We start from the raw sequence: 13,090 nt of genomic DNA on the forward strand, positions 1-13,090 counted from the left end.
GCCTCATCTGCCAATTGGTTTCCTTGGGTCACTGGGTCATTTCCGTTCTGGTGTTCCCTGCAGTACAGCACAGCAACCTCTTTCAGAAGCCAAATAGCCTCGAGACAGTGTAGAATCTCCTCATTTTTGATAGTTTTCCCTGCAGCTGTGAGTAGGCCTCTCTCCTTATAGATTGCCTCGTGAATATGTACTGTGGTGAAGGTGTACCATGAGTCAGTGTAGATGTTGATGCATTTTCCCTGGCCTAACATTAAGGCTCGGATCAGGTCATAGAGCTTGGCCTGCTGAGCTGACCATCTTGGTGGGAGGGCATTGGCCTCCAGCACTTCAGTCTCTGTGGTCACTGTGTAGTCTGCTCTCCGAGTCCCCTCTTGGATGAAGCTGTTGCTGTACAGAACACTGTTAGGTCAGGTCCTGGTATGGCATTCTCTCGCAGGTCTGGGCGGCTGGAATAGACTTTGTCTGTGACCTCAGCACGGTCATGATCAGGTTCCCTCCCTTCCAAGGGAAGGAAGGTAGCTGGGTTGAGTGATTGGACTGTTTCCAGTGTTGCTCTGGGATTCTCATACGGGAGGCCTTGGCACTGCACCAGGTGGGAATTGGAGAGGAATCAGTGCCCATGGCTGTTCATGAGAGACACCACTGTGTGAGGAAACTTAACATGGAGTTCCTGTCCCAAGGAGAGTTTATCCACCTCCTTTGTGAGGAGAACAGTTGCCACTAGAGCCTGGAGGCATAGGGGCCAGCCAGCGGCTACAGAGTCTAGCTTTTTGGACAGATAGGCTACTGGTCTCCGTCAAGGACCCACTGTCTGGGTAAGGACACCTGGGGCAATCTTGTCTTTTTTCATGGACGAACAGGTTAAAAGGTTTTTCCACATTTGGGAGCCCTAGGGGGGTGCTTGTCTGAGGGCTGTTTTAATACTCTGGAAGGCCTATTCTGCCTTATCAGTCCATTTTGGGGGACTGTGATCAGGGCCTGTCAGGAGGTCATACAGTGGCCTGTCCATAGCAGAAAACCCTGGTATCCAGATTTGACAGAAGCCTGTGGCCTCCAGAAACTCCCTTAGAGTGTGCCTTGTCCTAGGCTGGGGCAAGGAAGTGATTTACCTGTCTTCTTTCTGGACCAAGGGCCCTTCATCCATGTGACAAGCATTGAACCTGTTGATGGCAGATTTGAGCTTTCTTCCAAGAAACCCAGTAACCTGACTTGGACAAGAGTTGAAGGAGTGTTCTAGTTCCATGGAGGCAATGCTCTTGACTGTTGCTCATCAAGAGAAGGTCATCCACATATTGGAGCAGAGTGCATTGCCTCGTCTCTTGCAGGAAACCAGAAAGGTCGGCAGCCAAGTCTTCTCTGAACAGGGTTGGGGAGTTTTTAACCTCTGGGGAAGACAGGGCCAGGTCAGCTGGATCTGACATACCTTTTCTGGATCAGCCCACTTGAAGGCAAAGAGAAGTTGGCTCAGTGGGGCCAGACAGAGGCAGAAGAATGTGTCCTTCTGGTCCAGGCAGGTGAACTAGTGAGCCGAGTTTGGGATCAGCCCCAGGAGTGTATATGGCTTTGGGACCACCAGGTGAGAGAGACAGTGACCTCGTTGATAGCTTGGAGGATCTGGACTGGTCTATTTCTCCCATCTGGCTTCTTTACTCTTTCCTGTATCAACTTTAGAGTTTGTGGTCTGATATTAAGATCCTTGATCCATTTTGAGTTAATCTTGGTATAGGGTGATATACATGGATCTAGTTTCAGTTTTTTGCAGACTGCTAACCAGTTTTCTCAGCAGTTTTTATTGAAGAGGCTGCTTTTTCTCCATCATATATTTTTAGCACCTTTGTCAAAGACAAGTTGGTTATAGTTGTGTGGCTTCATATCTGGGTCCTCCATTCTGTTCCACTGGTCTTCATGTCTGTTTTTGTGCCAGTACCATGCTGTTTTTATTGTTATTGCTTTGTAATATAGTTTGAAGTTGGGTATCGTGATACCTCCAGCATTGTTCTTTTGACTGAGTATTGCCTTGGCTATTCGTGGCCTCTTGTGTTTCTATATAAATTTAAAGGTAGATCTCACCATTCTTTTCAACTTGACCAGCCCCTGTCTAAATTTGCCTACATATTTATCAAGCTTCAACCTTTGGTAAGAATGTCCTGAGAACCCAATGCACACAGCCAGAGGTATGCAAAGGAGGCAGAGACTATTCATTCATATGATCTGGGGAAAAGTGCCCAGCTTTGTAATCATATATTGTTTTAGTTTCTGGTTATCATGGAAGACTTTTATTGCTCCATCTATTCTGAGTGGTAATTTTGCTAGGTAGAGTATACCTCTATGTATACTTACTGCTTTATTATCTATCTGGTTTAAATAGTCTCATTGACTCCTCCATTATTAAAAAAAATTTAAAGAGGAAATAAACATATCTATAGTATCTCTTTTTCCCCTCCCTAGGTTGAGGTTATTTTCATTCAGTGCCTGGAAGACCTCACCCCAAGCTCTTCTTGCTTTTAATGTTTCTGTTGAGAAGTCTGCTGTGATTTTGATGGGTTTACCTTTGTGTGTTATTTGTTTTTTCTCTCTTACAGCCTTCAATATTCTTTCCCTGGTTTCTGAACTTGTTGTTTTAATGATGATATGTCATGGGGTAGTTCTATTTTGGTCACGTCTGTTTGGTGTTCTGGAGGCTTCCTGTACTTGTATGGGCATAGTTTTCTCTAGATTTAGGAAATTTTCTGTAATTATTTTGTTGAATATATTTCACATTCCTCTTTTTCTTGCACCTCTTCTCCTTCTTCAATGCCCATGATTCTCAGGTTTGGTCTTTTGATAGAGTCAGTGAGTTCTTGCATTTTCTTTTCACAGGTCTTGAGTTGTTTAATCGTTCTTTGGGTTTTCCTTTAATTACCATTTCATCTTCAAGTTCTGAGAGTCTGTCTTCTGTTTGTTCTAGTCTGCTGGATTGGCCTTCCACTTTGTTTTGCATTTCTGTTTCATTCTTTTATCTGAGGTTTTGCATATCCTGAGTCTCTTCCTCTTTAATATTGTCTACTTTCATCCTGAGTTCATTTATCTCTTTATTTATCATGTTCTTTGGTGTTTATACAGTGCTTCTATAGTGTCTTTTATTTGTTCTTGTGTTTTCTCAAATTCTCTATTTTTGTTGTCTAGAAATTTCTTGAGTGTCTCCTGTTCATTTTGGTTGACCATATCCAGTATCATCTCTATAAAATTCTCATTGATTACTTACAGGATTTCTTCTTTCAGGTTGTTCTTGTGGGCTTCATTGGGTTCTTTGGCATAGTTTATCTTCATTTTGTTGGAGTCTGGATCTGGGTATCTGTTTTCTTCATTTCACTCTGGTTCCTGTACTAATTTATTATTGGGGGGAAATGTTTTCCCTCTTTTTTCTATCTTCCCATCATTGCCTTTGCTATTGTTACTGTCCCTGTACTGTGTGTAATTTAGTATTGTCTAGCTTGTAATAATAACAATGGTGATATCTAGAATGGAAGGGTGAGAAGAGAGGGAAAGCAAAGAAGGTAAAGAAAAAGGGAAAAAAATAAAACAAACAAACAAGCAAAAACCCAACCAATCAACAACAACACAAAAAAACAGAGCCAAAGAAATAAACAGGGAGAGATAGTGTACTAATCAACAGTAAGCTAAACAGGCATTAGAGAGACAGAGAAAGGATAATAATTTTAAAAATATAAATAAATAAATAAAATTCCCAAGTTCAAATGCAATAAAATTTGAGTCTTAATAATTTTCGTGTTAGTCCTTCAACCTCCAGTCCTGAAGACTTCTCAGTGTTTGAGTAGTAGTTCTGTCATTTCTCATCAAAGGGGAAAAAAACAAAAAACAACAAAACAAAACAAAAAAATCCCAAGTTCAAATGCAATAGTTTCAGTTAGTCCTTCAGCATCCCAGTCCTAGTTCTGTCGTTGTCTCATCAAAAGAAGAGAAAAAAAAAAAATGGGAGTCTGGAGACAGCTTTGTGAATGTCTATCTGAGGCTGCGGTCACCTGCCTCCTACTGTCAGCCATCTGCTGCTGTAGGCTTTGTTTATTTAGAGTTCTCCTGGGTGCATGCCCTTTTTGTTTTCTCCAGTTTACAGCCCTACCCGCCTTTTGCAATTGCAGTCTTTTTTTTTTTTTATTTAGAGTTTGCGTGGGGAGGTGCTCCTCCCCCACTCTGCAGAGCTCATGGTGCCCCACCCTCTTTGCTATGTATCTTTTTTTTTTAGATGCTTGTTTATTATTCAGTTTGTTTTTTTCCTGGGTGGGAGTCAGTCTGTCCAGGGGGTTATGCTGATCTGGCCCAGGGTTGTTTGTGGGAGTACTGCATGCCACTTAGCTCACCTGGTGGTCTGCTTCTCCCAAGCAGGTTAGGTGCTGAAGTCTGGCGGTGCGAGAGCCCTCCTGGTTTTTCTGTTTAACGTGGATTGGGGATGCTATGCATAGGCTGGGGGTGTGGAGGTGTCAGAGTTTTGCCTCTATTATTTTTTCTTAATGATTGCATCTCTAAGTATACTTACTGCTTTATTATCTATCTGGTTTAAATAGCCTCATTGACTCCTCCATTATTAGAAAAAATTTAAAGAGGAAATAAACGTAACTATATTATCTCTTTTTCCTTCCCATTTCAATTTTAAAAATCATAAATTTACATTGTTGGAGATTAAAATGATAAAGGCCAATTCTTTAATCCCTAATTCTTACATTTACTTAAGTAAAATGTAAGTGTTCCAGTGTTCCTCAGCAGTTCTTTTGTCACAGTGACTTCTTTTGTCTCTTTGTGGCCTGATGCTAGTTTCTAGTTGTTTTTAATAAGAGCTAGTGGTATTTAAAATCAGCATCTTTTTGTATTGGGTGAGTATCTGCTGTCTTTGTACTCAAGTGGCAGTCTATCTGGGTATAAAATTCTTTAGTCACAGTTCCTTACCTTAAGGATCTTTGAGACTTTGCTCCTTTGCTTTCAAGTATTGATTATCTTTCTGTACTGAGCCTAGCATTTCCTCCCACTAACAAGTGATGTGGTCTTTTGTCTGGATCTCCAAGGCACTTTTTGTCTTTGAAGTTTAATAACTTTTCTGGGATATCTAAAAGAATGTGTGGATATTTCCATGATAAATTTTCTTTCAGTTAATGTACCTTTTCATCCTTTAGACTCAAGTCTTTTATAGTTTTTGGAAACTTTTCTTGAGTTATATCTTTATTTTTATGCTTTATCATTTTACTTTTTCTGGACAAACATTAGACAGATGTATTATTCCCATGTCTTTCTTAATTGCCTAGCACTTTCACTCTGCTATCCTAAGCCTATATAATTCCATCTCATTTCTATATGTTTTTTCCATTTGTGGCATCCATGTTCACATAATGCTTTTAATATTATTGATCCTTTCATATTCCTTCTAATTTGGACATTTTCTCCTACTTTGAACATTTTGTCCTACTTCTTCCCTTTTCTTTTCAAGCTTATGTTATAACTCATGTTTTGTTCTCTGTATATTCTCTGATTTCTTGCATCTGACTTGGGCTCTTGTTTGAAGAAGCAATGGATTTATTACATCTTGAAAATTTATTATAATACATTTTTCTTGTTGTCTTCATCTGCCTCTGGCAATATTTTTTGGGTGGTGTTCATTTCACTTGCCATTTCTTTTTTTCTTTTCTTTTTGATTTTTATTAATCTATTTTTATAGCCTTTGGATGAGCTATTTTTAGGATGCTAAGATTAAAAAATTATGTTTTAGCTTTGTGGGAAGTCTAGTTGTATTGGTGGATTATTCCTTTTGACTTTTTCATTTACTTCTTCCAAGTCAGCTGGAAATCATCCCAATGCAGACATTCTCTCCTTTCTCATGCTTATTACAGCATAACAAACCATCTCAAAAGGTAATGGCTTAAAACATACCTTTTGTAAGTTATATTGAGTGTGTTTGCCACATTATCAATTACCAGCTTATATGTTGGCATTCATCTGTTTGTGGCTGGCTGGAGGCTGACTGATTTTGGTAGGGTTGAGCTGGTGGGCGGTTTCTGCTCTACATATTTTTTATCTACCTTCTGGGACCAAGATGCTTGTCTGATGCTGTCCTTCTCATAGCAATGGCAGAGGTGAAAGAGATCAAGGAGAATGTTCTCTTGAGAACATGTAACTAGCATATAATTGTGTTTGCATTATTATGTTGCTTTATTTTTAATATCTGACTAAGCCAAGATAAAAAAGACTATCCTTTTTTATCTTGGCTTATACCTCTTTGTGCAAGGAATCGAAAGTCACACAAAGAGTGTGGACATAGGGCTAGAGAATTGAGGCCATTAACACAATTAGTCACATGTGCCAAACACATAATACATTAAAGAAATCACTTAGGATTTTATTGATGGTCTATTGAAGAACAAAAACAAAGTTGTTTTTCTGTTTCTCATTTTACTTACTGAGTCTGGGTTTTTTTCCCCCTACCATTATAAAACCAAATATATAAGTTTGACTTTAGCCTCTACATTTTATTTTCTATATAATTCCAGAGAACCCCTGATTTAGATTCTTGGCATTATAATAGGTGATAGCTTAATGAACTCTAGCCCAATGACTTCATAAAAGAGTGGTCTGGCTTTGACTCAGCATCTTCCTTTCACAGCTATGATCTTAGATGGTGGACCCAACAGATAGGCAATGTTGCTAAGGGCTTGGGTTCTGGCATCAGATTGTCTGTTTTTAATCTATACCTGACACTTCCTACTATAACCGCCCAGAAAATTAACCTCCCTAGATTTTGATAACTATATATAAGAATTGATGAAATAGTTCATGCCAAGTGCTACACACAGTACCTTCCAGATGGTAAGCCCTCAATAAATGTTAACTACAAAAAAGCATATATTTATTGAATATTTATTAATTGGCTTGTATTTTGCTAGGTTACAGGGATTCTAATATGCATGCAGCTTTCCTCATTTTCTGAAGGAAATCACAACCTTGCAAGTGAAATATTTTTGCAATGTTACTGCCTTCAAACATTGTCATGTTCCTTAGTTATGTCACCTGAATATTGAGGTGCTATTCTTGAGTTCCTGCTTTGGTTTCCTATTTAGCACTCCAGTTATACAAAGATTAGATAATTTTTATATCCCTAGGTCCTTCCAGTGGATAGCCAAGTAAAAATTACCTATGTATCTAATCTCACTTCTGGAGTCCATTTAGATTATTCTTATTGTGTGTCTATATCTTTTACAAAATGGTGGTGATGAAGCTGTTGGGTGTAGGAGAAGTATTTAGATAAGTCAGTGTTCATGAAGAAATTGTTGCCACTGCTCTCTTTTCTGGCCTCTGATTGGCCAGAGCCTATAGTCCAAAATCTGCCACAGTTGGCTACAATCCCAGACCAATGTCTGGATTCTATCTTAGTATCTAACAGGTTGCCTGTAACCTGCTTTTCTTTAGGTCACTCCACATATGGTGTGTGTGTATGTGTGTGCATGTGTGTATGTGTGTGTGTTGTAGGGTGGAGTGGACAAGGCTGTAGAGTATTCAAGAATGGAGAGGCAGGTGAGAAAGTTGGTGGAATTCAGGTAGAAATAAAATCTGGTTACGTGGAGAGGTATGTAGTGAAGGGATTATCCATTGCAACTTTTATCAAGGATCAAGGGGAGAGACTGGCATGAATGCTCAAGTGAGTTGCTTGGCATAAATAACAAAACCAGCAGGCAAACAAACACCTCCCCTGTATTCTTGTTCAGTTTTCCTGGCAGATGTTTTAGTTCATCACCTTGCCAAAACCCCAAAATAACAAAAATGTCTCTCTGTTTAGTTTACAAAGTAAAACTATTTAGACCCAAACCAACCAACAAACAACAAAATAATCCCACTTCTATCCAGTCTGTTTTGAAGACAGATGGGAGTGTGTCAAGCAGGATGGAGCTGGTGAGTTTCTGGAGTTCTTGGCTGAGGCTGAGAGACTAGGTGCCTGTGGCTCCCTTTCACTGGAGTTAATCTGTGATGCCTACGGTATTGTCAGGCGTATTTCATTAGTGTTTTTCCCCTATTAAATATGAAAATCATGTCAAAGGTAAATGTCAAGAGGCTATAAAATTACCCTTCTTATCTTCTGTACATTTATCAGTTGATAAATGGAAAGACACCACTGCCAAAATAACTGAATGAATAATTTATAAATGACTGATGTATCTTGTATGTTGTTTCAGGCACAAAACAGTAGGACATCAATAATCAAAAGAAGTTGGATTAATTTAGCAGTATTTTCCCATTGATATTTTTATTGAAATGCTGCAGTGTGGACCTCTGTAAGCAGTGAAACCTCCTTTTTGTCATTTTGGTCCTTACCTAGCTAGGGTAGAGGCCCCTGGGAAGGACCCCCATCTCTTACCTCAGAGCTCTTTATCCCCTCTTCTTTGATATTGAGTATTGTTAACTTTGATAAAATAAGATCTGATTATACATTTTCTCTTGCTCCTTGGAATTTCCCACTGTACTTAAACCACAAAGGTAAAATAATCTCTAGATTTAAGAAGGGGTTACACCTCAAGTTTAACTTTCCCTGTGGGTCATTCCTCCTCCTGCCTTAATTTATATTGAAACAGTGTTATCTTTGAAATGTTAGTCTTTTTAGCCACAAAGTTAATAAATGCTTTTAAAGCTTTATGATAATGCATTGTGGTGGTGCACACCTATAGTGCCAGCTACCTGGGAGATGGAGGTAGAATGACTGTGGTTTGAGTCTTGTCAGGCAAAAGTGTGAGACCCTATCTGAAAAGTAAACTAAAGCAAAAAGGATTGGGGGTGTGGCTCAAGTGGTAGGGCACCTGCCTCACAGGCACCAGGCCCAGAGTTCAAACCCTTGTACCACAAAGTTTTTTAAAGGTGATGATTGAAAGCACAGGCCAGAGCCCAGTCCCACTGATTCTGCTCCCTTGTGTTTAGATACCTGGCACATGGCCATTCGGAAAGAAGACTTTGGAGATCCACCTCACTGCTGTAATAAGCAAAAATGAGTCTACCTAGAAAAGACAAAAATTCAGACAGAAGGAAATGTGCTTGGAGTTGGAGGTCTCAGCCTGAAGTTAACCTCCCTCCAAGGTGGAACAACTGTTTATTTCGGGATATACTAACAAAGAGGAAAGGGCCATACAATTAACATAGTGATTTATCCTGACATGACTCTTGAAGTAGGGCCATTTTATTATTTAAAAAAATTCTACTCTGTGGCCTTACCCACATTGCCTGGAGACCAGCTCTTTTGCTGGTTCCGTTAGAAGGACCTGACCTGGTGTCTCCCAGACCCACTGCCTGTTAACAAGAACAGCTTCCGGGGAGCAGCCATTTCTTTCAACATCATAATTGGGATGGCTGTCCCTGCCGGTCCCTTTCTCGGCTAGGCCCACATGGCACTGGAACAATCCGAAACCTCTCCAGGGCTACAGGGCTCCCAACCCAGTGTTATCAGCAGCTCCATGGTTAGTGAACTGCTGTGAGTATTTGGGGTCGGGAGCACTGCTGGCAGAGATGAAAAGTGGACCCCTCCCAGGGCACAGAACTGATCTGCAGAATTGGCCCAGACCTTGGGACTTCACAGACAGTGCGGCAGAAGGCTCTCTTGTTTGGGCATTTATTACCTGGAGCAAAATGTGCAGAGAGGGGAGATAATGAAGTACTTGACTAATTCGGTGTGATCCAGCTGGCTGAGCCAGAGGGGCTGGCTGCAGAGCTGAGCTGAGCCTGGGAAGCCAAAGAACTCACTGCAAGCCATTTTCCCTGGGCACCTGGAAGCCAAAACAAAGGCACACAGAGATCAAAAAGCAGAGAGGTATCAATAATAAAGAAGGGGAGATGAGGAGGGAGGGAATGGGTCTTTCCTCCATTTTTAAGAAAGTTATTCTCCCCCCTCCATTTGATTTCCAAATAAATCAATTCACACTCTCTGGACCTTCCCATTCTAAATCCGATCAGGCTTTTGGTAACGGACACTGGTTTCTGTTTGTTTGTTTTTCTTTTTTTAGCTTGTATATTTGCCAATATATTCTGGCACAACAGGAAGAGACAGATTCATTTTCACACACATAGAAACATATAAAGTGCTTCTAGTGAATATGGAGGTGTGCGTTCCGCCAATGGCTCTGTGACTGGGAAATGAATGTGACAAGAGGCTCTTTCTCTTCAGCCACAGAGAAGCCAGCTGCCTGGTGTTCCCATCGTTCTGTACCTGCTAATGCCTTTCTTCCCATCCTATGCAATAAATAATGGATCTTGCGTGTTCAAATGGGCTTAAATACTTTGAAGACCATCTGCTTACAGATACAATCAGTAAGACACAGTGATGAGTGACTTTAGCATTGTATGTATTATAATTAACTTTTATAGAAATAGACATGGTGTTCATTGTGGGTTCCAGAGCATGAATTTTAACAGTTCTGTGGGGCTTGCTCTCCTTAATACTTAGTGAAAGGGGCTTCCTAGACAGCTGGAAACGGATGTAATGGACGAGCTCTAGTGGGAAGAGTAAGTTGGTGGGAATGACTAAATGTGAGCTGGCTTTATAGTCTAATGTGTGTAGGATGAGTCATGCAAGTGGAAGCAATGGGAAAGCTTCTGCTAATGGTTGTTCTTTATGTACAGCATATGCTCTGGTTCTAGGAGAGGCACTGTGGAATGAGGCCAGTGGTCTAATCATTCCCTATTTTCTTTGTTTCTGCTGTCTTCATTTTCCTTTTCTTGATGAGCCATCATGAAAAACTCTCCTCTAGGTCCTTTAATCTTACTAAAGTGTAAATGACTATAGGCACTTAAAGATTTAGGCCTCCTTTGTCCTTAGGCTATTTTCATTAATGAATCAAATTGTTAAATTGAAGGGATGAAATTATAGGCTTTGAAGCATTCAACTTTAGGGCAGGAATTTGAGAGTGTGTGTGTGTTCACATGTGTGTGGGCATCCACAGACCAAGACCCTCTCATATTTCCCAAACATCACATAGGGAAGGCAGTTACCTGTATAATCCACTTGCAAGGACCAATTCACTTGTCATTATCTTTGAAATTCAACCATGAAGTATGGAGATATTTGTGATACAGAGCACATTGGTATTGACAATTTTTGGCTTCCTCATTTTGTCATGAGAAAAAAAAAGTAAAAGTAAAAGTAAAATTTAAATTTTAACACTTTAGAATAACACATAAGCTTACAGTTTCTTTCAGGACACTTTTCAGGTAAAAGAAGAGATTCACTTGAGAGCTAGATCAAGGAGACTTGTAAGGGGCTTTTGTAAGGAAATGGTTGTTATGGGACCTAATATCTGGAGGTATAATAGGACTGAGCCTCAGAAAGGAGAGAGGGTTGGAGGGAGACAGAGAGAGAAGCATAGCTATGGGGGGAGAGGCTCATGGGTCATCATGAGCATTCTGTTATTGAAGTGGTTCAGCTATACTCCACATGTCTGTTCATCTCTAGTTTCTGCTACATCATAATACTTTCTCCCCCCTTTTTACTATTACTTATTTTTAACTGACAAAAGTTGCATATATTTCTAGTGTATAGTGTATATTGCAGAGTAATTAATCAAGCTAATTAGCATATTATCACCTCACATATTTATCATTTTTCTGTGATGAAAACATTTAAAATCCACTCTGAACAATTCTTAAATGCATGATACACTAGCTCCAGACCTGGATTCCTCCTGCCCAACTGAGACTCTTCCCCTCTTCCCCTCTGACCAGCATCTCCCTGACCCTTCTCCCTACCCCAGTACTGGTAACCACCATTCTACTCTCTATGAGTTGACATTTTTAGATTTTACACATTAATGAGATCAGGCAGTATTTATTTTTCTGTACTAGGCTTATTTCACATAGCATAATGTCCTCTAGGTTCAACCATGGTGTTACAAATGACAGGATTTCTTCTTTTTTTAAGGCTGAATAATTTTCCATTTCATATACATACCACATTTTCTTTATCCATCCACCCATCCATTGATGGACATATAGGTTGATTCCGTATCCTGTCTACTATGAGCAATGCTACAATGAACTTGGGAGTAAAATTCATGTTCCATATCCTGATTTCAATTCCTTTGGGTATAGACCCAGTAGTGGGTTTGCTGGATCATAGGGTAGTTCTAATTTAAATTTTTTGAGAAATCTGCATACTGCATTCCAAAATGACCATACCCCTCATACTTTTGACTCTCCTTGGGCCCACTGGCCTCTGTAGCCTGATGCCCTCTTTTCCAGTTCCCAAGAAGGAAGTAGATTCTCCTAGCTCATCATGAGGCCCCAGTGCCTATGTCTTGGGTCCCCTGGCTAGGTGTCTATTCTACATCCATTTCACGCTGGTAAAAGGTTGGGTCAGGTTCCGTAGCACAAAATACCAGACTAGTGGTGCCACAAGGGGGACCCTTCCTTTAGAATGTGAACCAATAGGCACTCTGATGTTTATTACATCAAGTATAAATTAACATTCCATTAACCATATATTCGTGTTTGAGATATATTCTTGGTTATTGGGTCCTGGGAAACACAATTTTGTCTTACATTTTGCTTTGGTTAACTGAATTATCACACAATTAGTAATTGGGTATAAATTAGTCCCTTTAGAGTTTCATTCTGTGGGGCTAGGGGTGTGGCTCAAGTGGTAGAGCACCTGCCCAGCAAGTGTGAGGCCCTGAGTTCCAATCCCAATACTACCAAAAGAAAAGAAAAAAAGAATTACCATAAGAATTTCATTGTGTGATTGCCCTTATGGCACTTAAGTACTTTCAGGGGAATGATCCTTTTGGGGTTAATGGGACTTGCCCTCAAGGCACACCCCCCTTCTCTCTTTTAATTTTGTAGTTCTTTAAAAACATTTTTATTAGCATATAATAATTGTACAGGGACTTTCATGGTGACATTTCCATATATGATTGCAATGTGGTTTGGTTAGGTTCATCCCCACCATTATTTTTCTTCATTCCTCTCTCCCTTTCTTAAAATGGTTTCAATGTTCTATCATCATACATATATATAAAGTACATTGACCATGTTCACCCTCCTTTACCTCTCCATTCACCCTCCTGAAGGCACCAGTATC

Source organism: Castor canadensis, chromosome 8, assembly GCF_047511655.1.
Source record: "Castor canadensis chromosome 8, mCasCan1.hap1v2, whole genome shotgun sequence".
Classification (NCBI taxonomy): domain Eukaryota; kingdom Metazoa; phylum Chordata; class Mammalia; order Rodentia; family Castoridae; genus Castor; species Castor canadensis.